Genomic DNA, 12,500 nt, shown 5'->3' with positions numbered 1-12,500 from the left:
ACAGGGAGAACAGCAGAAACAAGGGTGAATGGGAGAAATATGAGACGAAAGAAGAGGAGAATAAGAGAAACAAGAATAAAACAATAGAAGAATAGGGAAAACAGATGAAAAAAAGGGGAGAATGAGACACAAGGGGTGAAACTATAGAATAATAGGAGAAACGGATAAAAAGAAGAGAGAATATGAGAAACAAGGAGTGAAACAACGGGAGAACAGGAGGAATGGGAAATACGAACAAGAGCTGGAGGAGAGGAGGAGAGTGAGTTAATCGGAAGCAAAGGGGCTTGTGGTGATGATGTTAGTGGCAGGGAACACCAGTCTCTCCCCCTAAATCGTTTATCACACAGACGGCATCACCACCCCCTCCTCCTCCTCCTGCTGCTCCTCCTCCTCCTCCTCCTCCTCTTCCTCCTCTTCCGTCAGCACCTCCATCACCCGTCAGAGCATCCCTGCCACTATCACTTCTTTCTCTCCCCCACATTTTCATTAGCTACATCCTCTCTCTCTCTCTCTCTCTCTCTCTCTCTCTCTCTCTCTCTCTCTCTCTCTCTCTCTCTCTCTCTCTCTCTCTCTCTCTCTGCTTCATATTTTCATTAGCTTTACCACCTCTCACTCTCGCTCTCTCTCTCTCTCTCTACCACACTAACACCATCTCCCTCCTCCTCCTCCTCTTCTTCCTACTCTTCCTCCACTCTCTCTCTCTCTCTCTCTCTCTCTCTCTCTCTCTCTCTCTCTCTCTCTCTCTCTCTCTCTCTCTCTCTCTCTCTCTCTCTCTCTCTCTCTCTCACTCCACTCTCCTTCCTAACACAAACATGCTATCATTTCCCTCGCCTGTCCCGTCCTCCCCCTCTTCCTCTTCCTCCTGCTGCTGCCACTCTCTCACTCTCCACTTCTTTCCCTTACTCCATCTGTCCTACCTCCTCCACCTCCCACACCTCCCACTCTCTCTCTCTCTCCATTTCTTTTACTTCATCCATCTCACCTCTTCCACCTCTTACTCCATCTCATTTCTTCTCCTTATCCTCCTTTCCCTTCATAAGCTACACTCCCCTCCCCTCTCTCTCTCTCTCTCTCTCTCTCTCTCTCTCTCTCTCTCTCTCTCTCTCTCTCTCTCTCTCTCTCTCTCTCTCTCTCTCCTCAAACCAGGTGTAATATAAGACCATAAGGAAATAAGGGAAGCTGCAAGAAGCCGTCAGGCCTACACGTGGCAGTCCCTGTACGAAACATACCCGCCTATTTCCACCTATCATCCGCAGGTAATATGAGGGACTAAGGAACACAAAGGAACATAAAGGACGTCATGTTATTGCAGTGAACCCTCCCCGCCACATATTCCCATAACGTTAAGGTAATGTGACTGACTGACTGACTGACTGATTGACTGACTGACTGACTGACTGAATGAATGAATGAATGAATGAATGACAGAATAGTTTATTGAATGATCGAATAATTCACATATTGGTGGACAGAATGACTAAATGTGTAACTGACTCATTGGATTAACTGACTCAATCACTGACTGACTAATTGATTGATTCATTAACATATCGACTGATACATTCACAAAGTAAATGACTTATTGACTCATCGATTTATTTACAGACTGACTGAGCTCGTGTGATTTAACGAACTAACTGACTGGTAAACAAACTAAATGACTTGCTTATTGACAGAGTGACTGACTGACTGACTGAGAGGGTGATTGATACACTGAATTGTTGATTAATGTTTAAAGTGACTGATCGAGTAATTGACTGACAGACTGACTGATTAACTAATAAATTGACTGATTAGATTAAAGTTCCACAAATTAACGGAATAAATGAAAGAATGCAAACTAAATCAATGAATAAGGAGATGAAGGAATGAACGAGTGAATGAATACAAGGATCACCAAATGAACGACTGACTGAATAAGGAAGTGAATGAATGAGTGAGAATGAGAGAATGAGTAGGACAATGAATGAGTCAGAGAATGAATGAGTTAGAGTGAGAAAATGAGAATACGCAATGAATGACTGGTAAACAAACTAAATGACCGGTTTATTGACAGAGTGACTGACTGACTACCTGCATGAGTGACTACCTGACTGACTGGCCGATTGATGCACAGAATTGTTGATTAATATTTAAACTGACTGATCGAGTAATTGATTGAAAGTGAACGAATGAATGAATGAATGAATGAATGAATGAATGAATGAATGAATGAATGAGTGAATAAGTAAAGATATACGGCAACACACACACACACACACACACACACACACACACACACACACAGGTAAGGCTCATATTACCTTAAGATCTTCCAATGCATAGGTAATCAGACAGTAAGCAAAGTGATCCTAGATTGTTTGTGTTAGCGACAGCCTCCTCCTCCTCCTCCTCCTCCTCCTCCTCCTCCTCCTCCTCCTCCTCCTCCTCCACCTTTCCTTCCTCCTCTTCTTCTTACGGGCAATGTACCACCTTTTCCCGTTCCTTCTCTCTCTCTCTCTCTCTCTCTCTCTCTCTCTCTCTCTCTCTCTCTCTCTCTCTCTCTCTCTCTCTCTATATATATATATATATATATATATATATATATATATATATATATATATATATATATATATATATATATATATATATATATATATATATATATATATATATATATATATATATATATTCCTTTTCTCCCCCTCCTTCCTTCCTTTTTCTCTTTCTTTCGCAATCTTTTTACCCTTCGCTGCCCCTTCCTTCCTGTCTTCCGTTCTTCCTTCCTTCTCCTCCTCCCCCTCCTCCTCCTCCTCCTCCGGGTAATTTCCCTTTTCCTATCATGGTTCTTTTAATTTCCTAGTTTTTTCTCCCTCCGACTACACTATTATTATTATTATTATTATTATTATTGTTATTGTTATTGTTATTATTATTATTATTATTATTATTATTATTATTATTATTACTATTATAGTCCATTATTCTTCTCTTCTTTCTGTTTCGTATTTTCATTAATTTTTCATTCTTTCATACTCATTTTCCTCATTTTGCATCCATTAACTATACTTTCATTAATTTTGTTCCTTTTCTTTCGTTACATTCTACATCCTAATTTTGGGTTTCGTCGGGTATCTCTTTCATCAATGTTTTTCTTCGTCACTCAGTTTTATCTTGAATTTCTCATCTCTTCCACAAAAAAAAAAAAAACACGGAGAAACAATGAAAATAACAAAGATGGGAAATTATGCTAAAATAGTAAATAGTAAATAGTAAAATGGTAAAAAAAAAAATCGATAAGTATAGAAACAGAAGAAATTGACCTTACGTGTGTGTGTGTGTGTGTGTGTGTGTGTGTGTGTGTGTGTGTGTGTGTGTGTGTGTGTGAAGAAGTAGCTACGTACACAGCTCACTAATAAAAATATAGGAAAATCCATTTACCTTTCTCTCTCTCAAGTGGTGGTGGTGGTGGTGGTAGTGGTGGTAGTGGTAGTGGTGGTGGTGGTGGTGATGCCAGGGGTAATGCTGGTGGCAGGCGGTTCACATTAAGGGCACAGCAGGGGGCAAGGCCATCGTGCCCTGCTTGCGACACTCCCCTGGTCACCCCCTTCACGCACCCCCGCCTCTACCATTCCCTCAGTCGCCCCTCCCGCCACTTTCCCTTCAGCCACGATCCACTCCCGCACTGTAAAGAGAAATACACTAATTTCACTAATACACCCCAAAACGTCACTTCATTAACTCATTCACAAAAAGCCTCACACGAGTACACTGGATAACTTCACGCTGTTTGACTTATATTCTAAAAATCTCACACATATCACATAATTCATTAATTCACCAAGAAAAAAAAAAGTCAATGCTTATTCACGTACATTTTTGTTTTCCTTGCTGATATCATAGTGTAGTGTAGCTATGCCTAACAATCAAGTATGAACGAGAAAGTTTGTCACTATTTATAATTCCCGGTCTTTAAGTCACCATCATCATCATCATCATCATCATCATCATCATCATCACCACCTTACATGATTGAACATTTCATCGTTTTATCTCTTACACTTATATGCTGTAGTGAATTTTCGTTTAATTTTTTTTTTCAAGGATGCTATCATAATTCCGGTGACAGTTTAACAAAGATTCTGCACGCACAATAGAAAAACACACAACACGAATAATCATAGAAAAACACAGACAATCTATCATCTCTGTGGCCTTTGAAAACAGTCCTGATGGAAGAGCAAGACGTTTAAGGCTACAGCACCGAATCCTCCCCCAATAGTTACGGGTGGTTAAGACAGACACCACTTCACGCTGGCTTGGCCGTCTTGGTGAAGCCCCCGGCGTGAAAGGAGACAATCCCAAATGTATGAGTGATTATAAACAAGACGATTATAAACAAGTAGTAGTAGTAGTAGTAGTAGTAGTAGTAGTAGTAGTAGTAGTAGTAGTAGTAGTAGTAGTAGTAGTAGTAGTAGTAGCAGCAGCAGCAGCAGCAGCAGCAGCAGCAGCAGCAGCAGCAGCAGCAGCAGCAGTAGTAGCAGTAGTAGTAAATAGTAAAAGACGTAGTAGTAGTAGTAGTATCAGCAGCAGCAGCAAAATTAGTAACAGCAGTTTAACCATGACACAGCTTAAGCGAGTTACTGTTGAAATAATCCTCACAGAAAACGGAGGATTTGCAGAGGAGGATGTATGAAGAGTGAAGGAAGAGGAGAGAAATCATAGAGGATGGGGGTACGCAGAGAGGAAAGAGGATGGGAAGAGAAGGAAACATTAGGATAATAGAAAGGAGGGTGGAAGAGTGTATTACAAAAGGGAAAAAAGAAAGAGGGAAGGAGAAAAGAAAGAAAGGAAAGATCGAAAAGAGGGAAGGAAGAAAAGGAGAGAAAAAATGAACGAAAGAATGGATGAAATGAATGAATGGATGAATGAAGGAAGAAAGGAAGCACGCACGAAGGCAGAAAAAAGCAAAAAAGAGGAAATAAGATAAAGAGATAAAGAGAGAGACACAGGATAAGATGAGGATAAAGATGAGATAGGAAAAATGTTAAGGAAAGAAGGAGAGGAGAATAAACAAGAACACAATAATTCGAAAAAAAAAATGAAGGGAGAAGAACCATGCGATAAAGATAAAGAAAAGAAAAAGAGAATAAAAACGCATGGAAAATAAAAATAAATGAAAGAGGAAGGAAAACAATAAGAGACACAAGGGAAATAGAGAAAAAAGTAATAAACGTAAAGAAATAATAAAGAAGATAAGGAAAATATAACAGAAAAAAAGGAAGAAAAACAATGCAGAGAAAAGAGAAACAGCCAAAGAAGGAATGGAGAGAGAGAGAGAGAGAGAGAGAGAGAGAGAGAGAGAGAGAGAGAGAGAGAGAGAGAGAGAGAGAGAGAGAGAGAGAAAGAGAGAAAGAGAGAAAGAGAGAGAGAGAGAGAGAGAGAGAGAGAGAGAGAGAGAGAGAGAGAGAGAGAGAGAGGTGTTATATGAAGAAAAGGATGAAGAAAAGAAAGGAAAGGAAATAAGGGAAGGACATAAATGAAGAAGGAAGAAAGGGAGAAGGAGAAGAAAGGAGAGAAGGGAAGAAGAAAGGAGGAAGAAAAAGAAAAATGAGAATAATTACGATAACTATAGATGGACGAAAACAGGCGTAAAAAGAAATATGAAAAACAAGAGATAGGGAAGAACAATAAATCAGAAAAAAAGATAAGAAAGGATGTACAAAAAGACGCAACGAAAGCAGAATGGAAAAAGAAAGAGAGAGGTAAAGAAAATGACGGATATAGGAAAGCAATAAAGACGAGAGAAATAAAGGACCGAAGAAGAAATAAGAAGAAAAAGAAGGAAGGATGTGCGAAAAAAAACAATTAAATGGTGGTAAAGAGAGAGAGAGAGAGAGAGAGAGAGAGAGAGAGAGAGAGAGAGAGAGAGAGAGAGAGAGAGAGAGAGAGAGAGAGAGAGAGAGAGAGAGAAAAAAACACGAAAGCAAAAAGACACAAAAAACAAAAAGGACAAAAAAAAAGAAAACAAGAAAAAAACAGAGATACGAATAACCACTACAAAAACAGAAATGAGAAAAAAAAAAGAAAAAGAAAAATAAGAGAAAAGATAATGATGGACTGATGTACACCACCACCACCACCACCACCAGCGCCACCAGCACCGTCGCGACCACCACCTCTGCTGTATGTCTCGCCGTATCAAAGGAGCCCCAAAGGACCTCCCCGCCAGGACGCAGAACACCGCCTTTATTGATATACGATTGAGGCAGGAATCGGGACGAGGCTATGATGCGATTGATTCCCGCGACTGAATATGAAGAAGTGAGGCAGGACTGCTCTTCAAAGGCCGGGAGGTGAGGCGGGGAGGTGAGGCGGGGAGGTGAAGCAGGCTGAGGAAGACTGAGGGGGCGGGAGGGGAGGGTTAGGCTAAGGAATGAACGGTAAGGGACGGAAACGAAAAACTGAAGGGCGGGAGGAAAAAATCGAGGAAGCATGATACAAGGGAAAGAGAGAGAGAGAGAGAGAGAGAGAGAGAGAGAGAGAGAGAGAGAGAGAGAGAGAGAGAGAGAGAGAGAGAGAGAATGATGGGGGGGTAAGCAGGAAGACAAACGGATAGATAGGTAAATAGATAGATAGATACATAGACAGGTAGATAGATAGATAGATAGACAGACAGATACAGACAGACTGACAGAAACAAAGGGAGAAGAAGCAGAGACAAGAGAAACAAAGAGGCAATCATACGAACAGACAGACAAACAAAAGAGAGAGACACATGAACAGAGACAAGAAAAGGAAAAGACAAACAAAACACACACACACACACACACACACACACACACACACACACACACATACGAGTTACGGCGTCTCCACTTGTTCAGCGTCGTGCTGTTTCAGGGAAGGCGCTGGTTGTGGCGTGCAAAGCTTACTAGTCAGTCGACCCGAGGCGTTATAATACACAGCATGAGGAGAACAACGCCACGCAAGGAGAGATGAACCGTCAGTCTGTTATGGGAAACGTCTAGCGCAGCAAAATAAACGGAAAATTGTGGTAAGTTAATGGAATACTACCAGTGTTACTTCTTTTATTGTGATACGTGAGGGAAGCCCAGGAAAAAAAACACTTAGTTATGCAAATAATTAACTTAAGGTATGCAAATAATTAACTAACTAAATAAATACATACACAGATGTCTACTTTTCTGCTTCCTGAACAAAACAAAACAAAAATGATAAAAGGATCCAGAATGAAAGCTAATTTACTTGTAGTTCCAAAAATGCTCGTATCCAGAAGCAGTTCACGTCACAGGAAGAGAGAACAAAAACAGGGGAGAGTTTCCAAGTTTAAAAGTGACAGGGATGAAAGAGTAAGGCATCTATGAACAGCTAATGTCGAAGAAGTACAGGAATTAGTATCTAGAGAAAACAATGGATTACAGAACATTTTAAGATCATCAACAATAACAAAGAGTTCAATGCAATACTTCTGAAGGTGGCTTAGATACGACCGTCATATTGTGCTACCTGTGCTGTAATTATTTTCTGATATAAGTATGATGATAAAGACTCAGCAAATATAGACGTGAATCCAAGTAAGTAAACATGTACACACATACATAAAAGAAAGTAGATATACACGTAAATATAGAAGTAAAGAGTAAAGATAGATCTAAATAATAACAAAATAAAGATACGTAAGGAAAGCAAGAAAATACAAACAATCCATAAATATATACAGTAAAATCCCTCTCATCCGGCATTCGAGTATCCGGCAGCTTCAAGTATCCGGCACATTTTTCCCCGAGCCTTAAAATCAATAAAAAATCAATGTGTACTCATAAAATCGATTAAAATTCCCGCGCGAGGCATACTTTGTTCCCTCGCCACCAGAGCGCACTGCTTCGCGCCACCCGCGGCCCACTGCACTGTGTTTACTCAGTGACTCAGTCCCGCGTGTGCACTGTTTATCGCCTGACGCCTTCATGATGCCTAAAGTTGCAGAAAAGAGGAAGCGTGTTGTGGCAGCGCGGGTGGCGGCGCGCGGCACGGCGATCAGCTGATCTTTGTTATGGTAAGATGCGTGAGTGTAGGGTGGTGATTGTGGACATAATTTCACTTCTATTCAAGTATCCGGCAACTTCTGGTATCCGGCATGTCGGCGGTCCCGTTGATGCCGGATAAGAGGGATTTTACTGTAAACAACTAAACGAATAAACAACAAAGTAAATAAATAAACCAATAAAAGACGATAAAACATCATTAAACAGGTTAAGGAAGAAAAGAAATCTTATGAAATCACCAAGGATTATTCCCTGAACAAACCACAGCCGCAAGACACAGACGAAACAAGACGAGGAGAAAACATAAAAGACAAGAAAAGACTGGAAGAGAATGCACACCGTCACACACAGAAGGTCAGGCAAGTGTTTCAAGATGATAAAGAAAATGAAACAGTAAAAAAAAATAAGTTCCGTAATGCCATCAAGAGGTAATTGTCATTGTTTGAGAGAGAGAGAGAGAGAGAGAGAGAGAGAGAGAGAGAGAGAGAGAGAGAGAGAGAGAGAGAGAGAGAGAGAGAGAGAGAGAGAGAGAGAGAGAGAGACAGACAGACAGACAGACAGACAGACAGACAGACAGACAGAAAGAGAGAGACAGACAGACAGACAGACAGACAGACAGACAGACAGACAGACAGAAAGAGAGACAGAAAGAGAGACAGACAGAGACAGACAGACAGACAGACAAAAAAACAGACGACAGAAAGACAAACAGATAGAAAAACAGACAAACAAACAAACAAACAAGAAGAAAAAACAAACAGACATACGTAGAACATAAACACACACACACACACACATGCTTCTTTGTCCATTCTCTCTCTCTCTCTCTCTCTCTCTCTCTCTCTCTCTCTCTCTCTCTCTCTCTCTCTCTCTCTCTCTCTCTCTCTCTCTCTCTCCCCTTTTCCATCTCCCGCCACGGTCCCTGCGCGCCTCCCTCCCTCCATATTACAGCCGTCGCCACAGTGTCGCCAATCTCACCTTCTTTGATCAACAATTCTATTAGCGGTGGTTGGAAGCAGCTCGTCTTAGCGGTGGAGATGAAACTCTGCGCCAGGAGGAGGAGGAGGAGGAGGAGGAGAAGGAGGAAAGAGATGGAGAAGAGGCTATGGAAGGAAAGGGAAGCAAGGAAATGATAAAGAGAATTCAGACGAGAGGAAGAAGAGGAAGATTATGGTGATGATGAGGATGATGAGAAGGAGGAGGAGGAGGAGGAGGAGGAGGAGGAGGACGAGGAAACAAAGGAACACTAAAGGAAGAACAGAGAGCAACAGATCTGTTGGTCCTTACGGGACTGTAGGTGGGCACTACACTGGAGGAGGAGGAGGAGGAGGAGGAGGAGAATAACGACGACAGAGAAGAAGAAGAAAGAAGAAAGAAGAAAGAAGAAAGAAGAAGAAGAAGAAGAAGAAGAAGAAGAAGAAGAAGAAGAAGAAGAAGAAGAAGAAGAAGAAATAAAGGATTAGAAACTAGGATATGAAATTGATGGAGATGAGGACACGGCAGGAGAGGAAAGCAAAGCAAAGAGAAATGGAACCGAGGGAGGAGGAAAAGAAGGAAGCGGGGAAGAGGAGACACGCGTGCCCTACTTGAGGTGGCATTCCGTACCGCGTCTCCAGGATGTGCTGACGAGGAAAAGTGAAAACCTCAAGCCGTGATGTGAAACTTTGACATGAAAATGAGTCAGACGTTCTCCCTTCTTCTTAGCAACAACAAGGACAACGAGAACAACAACAACAACAACAACAACAGGGCAGGGAGAGACTTGGTAATGGCATCTCAGAACTCATCCATCAGTGTCTTAAAAATAGTTACACATTACCCTCGCGTGGGTAAGCGTTCACCAGGTGTCAGTCTGTCTGTCTGTATGTATGTATGTATATATGTATGTAAATGTATGTATGTATGTATGTATGTATGTATGTATGTATGTGCATGTATGTATGTGTGTGTGCATGTGTGTGTGTATGTGTGTGTGCATGTGTGTGTGTGTGTGTGTGTGTGTGTGTGTGTGTGTGTGTGTGTGTGTGTGTGTGTGTGTGTGTGTGTGTGTGGTTGTGGTGCATGTGTTTGTATGGTCCCATCTGTTCGTCTGCTGTTGTGTCTGTCTGGTTTCCTCGCTGTCTTTCTAGTCTGTATGTACGTGTGTATGTATGCATTTATATATTGCGAAATTTGTTTCCATTTTCTGCATCTGATTTCGTGTGAATTCGTTATCCTGCACAACTTTGTCGTTGTTACTAAGGGTTTATTTCCCTGTTTTATTATTATTATTATATATATATATATATATATATATATATATATATATATATATATATATATATATATATATATATATATATATATATATATATATATATATATATATATATATATATATATATATATATATATATATATATATATATATATATATATATATATATATATATATATATATATATATATATATATATATATATATATATATATATATATATATATATATATATATAAACACAAGATGCATTTTGCGAATTTAAACATGAATTTATGTATGCTTCTATTAATGTATGTACAGTATTTTTGCGATATGGACGTAACAGACGTGTGTGTGTGTGTGTGTGTGTGTGTGTGTGTGTGTGTGTGTGTGTGTGTGTGTGTGTGTGTGTGTGTGTGTGTGTGTGTGTGTGTGTGTGTGTGTGTGTGTGTGTGTGTGTGCTTGTACTGCTGCTGCTGCTGCTGTTGTTAAAGACGGTATACATTATGAGTAAGTATAATGCATTTCTTAGGAGGAAATGTCTGTGTCAACTTAACACTGTTAATTGCAATCTGCCATCGTCATTGTCATCATTATCTTAATTTCTCGTCTGCCTGTGTCTGCCCGGCCGCCTCTCAGTGCCGGCGTGTGTCGCTACAACACTAAAACTTTCAGACGTTTCTTCACTTTATATTAAAGCATTTTTGTTACACAGGCTTTTATTATGAAACTCTCTGTTCTCTCGTCAGGACTATGTATTTTCAAAGGCCACAGAGATCACTATTCGATTTCCCATGAGTATTTTTTTTTTCCATTAATGATGCAGAAGTCTTGATAAACCGTCACTGGTATCACGAACAGTTCCTGAGAACCTGAATACTTTCACCTCAGCTCGTTCACAGTGGTCGAGATTAGACGCCGGGACATCTGAGACTACCGTTCATCCTCACAAAAGTTTCATTTATTGATTTTTTATTTACATATATTTTCAATCGTTCTTTTTTGTTAGCGACACACACACACACACACACACACACACACACACACACACACACACACACGTTTCAGCAGCCATTTAACTTGTTTGCAGTAATTGTTTGACTCATTCACCAATTAATTTGCTCCCTTGCCGCTGTGACAGCACGGGCAGCGTCCATACACATATACATAGATAAATAAATGAATTAATGAATAAATAAAAGAATAAATAAGTAAATAAAGAATGATAAATAAACAACAGATGAAAATTAGTAAAAATGTAAATTATATTACACTACTTCTATAAATATATAGAACGAATTATATCAATAAAATAAAAATCAATGCTATTATTCCTAACAGTTTAACATAAAAAAAAAACATCAAACACATCAACACATTTTTTTTATTTATAATACTTTTAAATTTGATGGGCAGGTGCAATAATCACTTCAGTTTTGCACGTGTCACGTCAATTACCTGCGCGTGTCACTGTACGATTTGCAAGTCATTCCCTCCTACGTGCTTACAAAGGTCATTTAAATTCCGCAAGAGTCATTTAACTTTTCTGCAAGTCATTTCACTTTTCCGCGGGCCGCTCCCCTTTCAGCGGCGGGCAAGCAAACAGCGGCACTCATGGCGGCGCTCAGAAAGGAATGAGAGGATGCGATCACCCGGAAAACGTTGAAATGACTACTTTGGAAGCGTTTTGAATACCCTCTCGGGCCGCCATTTAACTGATCATTAGGAGCACCATCCATCAGGCCGCGCCAATGACCATTCCTGAAAGTGTTTAGGCGATCACTGAAGCCTTAAAGGACACCATCAGGCACGGGATGAACCCTCAAGCATTCAGGAAATACGTCATTTGCTCCGCCGAAAACGAAACCATCTGTGTGAATCAAAATATTGACACGTCTTTGAAGAGTCTTTGAAGAAACTATTTGCATGACTGCTTAATACCACTATATTTCTTACAAAAAATATACTACTTCTACTACTACTACTACTAATAATAATAATACGACTAATGATAATAATAATAATAATGATAATAATAATAATAATAATAATAATAATAATAATAATAATAATAATAATAATAATAATTTGTGTACGAGGACCACAATACATCATAGAGATTATTTTTCATTCGTTTTGTATTTACCAATTTTACCCTTCTCTTAGTATCCGACAAGTGTGAAGAAAGCAAGACTATACATATATCGCTATTACTA

The 12,500-nt window shown here is 39.9% G+C and overlaps 1 long non-coding RNA gene across 1 annotated transcript in view; it reads right to left on the bottom strand.

Moving 5' to 3' along the window:
* The window catches only part of LOC135112086 (uncharacterized), a 102,791-nt gene that overhangs the window by 64,174 nt on the left and 26,117 nt on the right, over nt 1-12,500 (bottom strand). The window contains exon 2 of the long non-coding RNA XR_010274054.1: nt 3,421-3,664. This is a non-coding gene — a long non-coding RNA (uncharacterized LOC135112086). The remainder of the gene's footprint in view (nt 1-3,420; nt 3,665-12,500) is intronic.

Source organism: Scylla paramamosain, chromosome 23 (assembly GCF_035594125.1).
Source record: "Scylla paramamosain isolate STU-SP2022 chromosome 23, ASM3559412v1, whole genome shotgun sequence".
NCBI lineage: Eukaryota > Metazoa > Arthropoda > Malacostraca > Decapoda > Portunidae > Scylla > Scylla paramamosain.
Note: the sequence above shows the minus strand (reverse complement) of the source record. Positions and strands in the feature narration are given on the sequence as shown.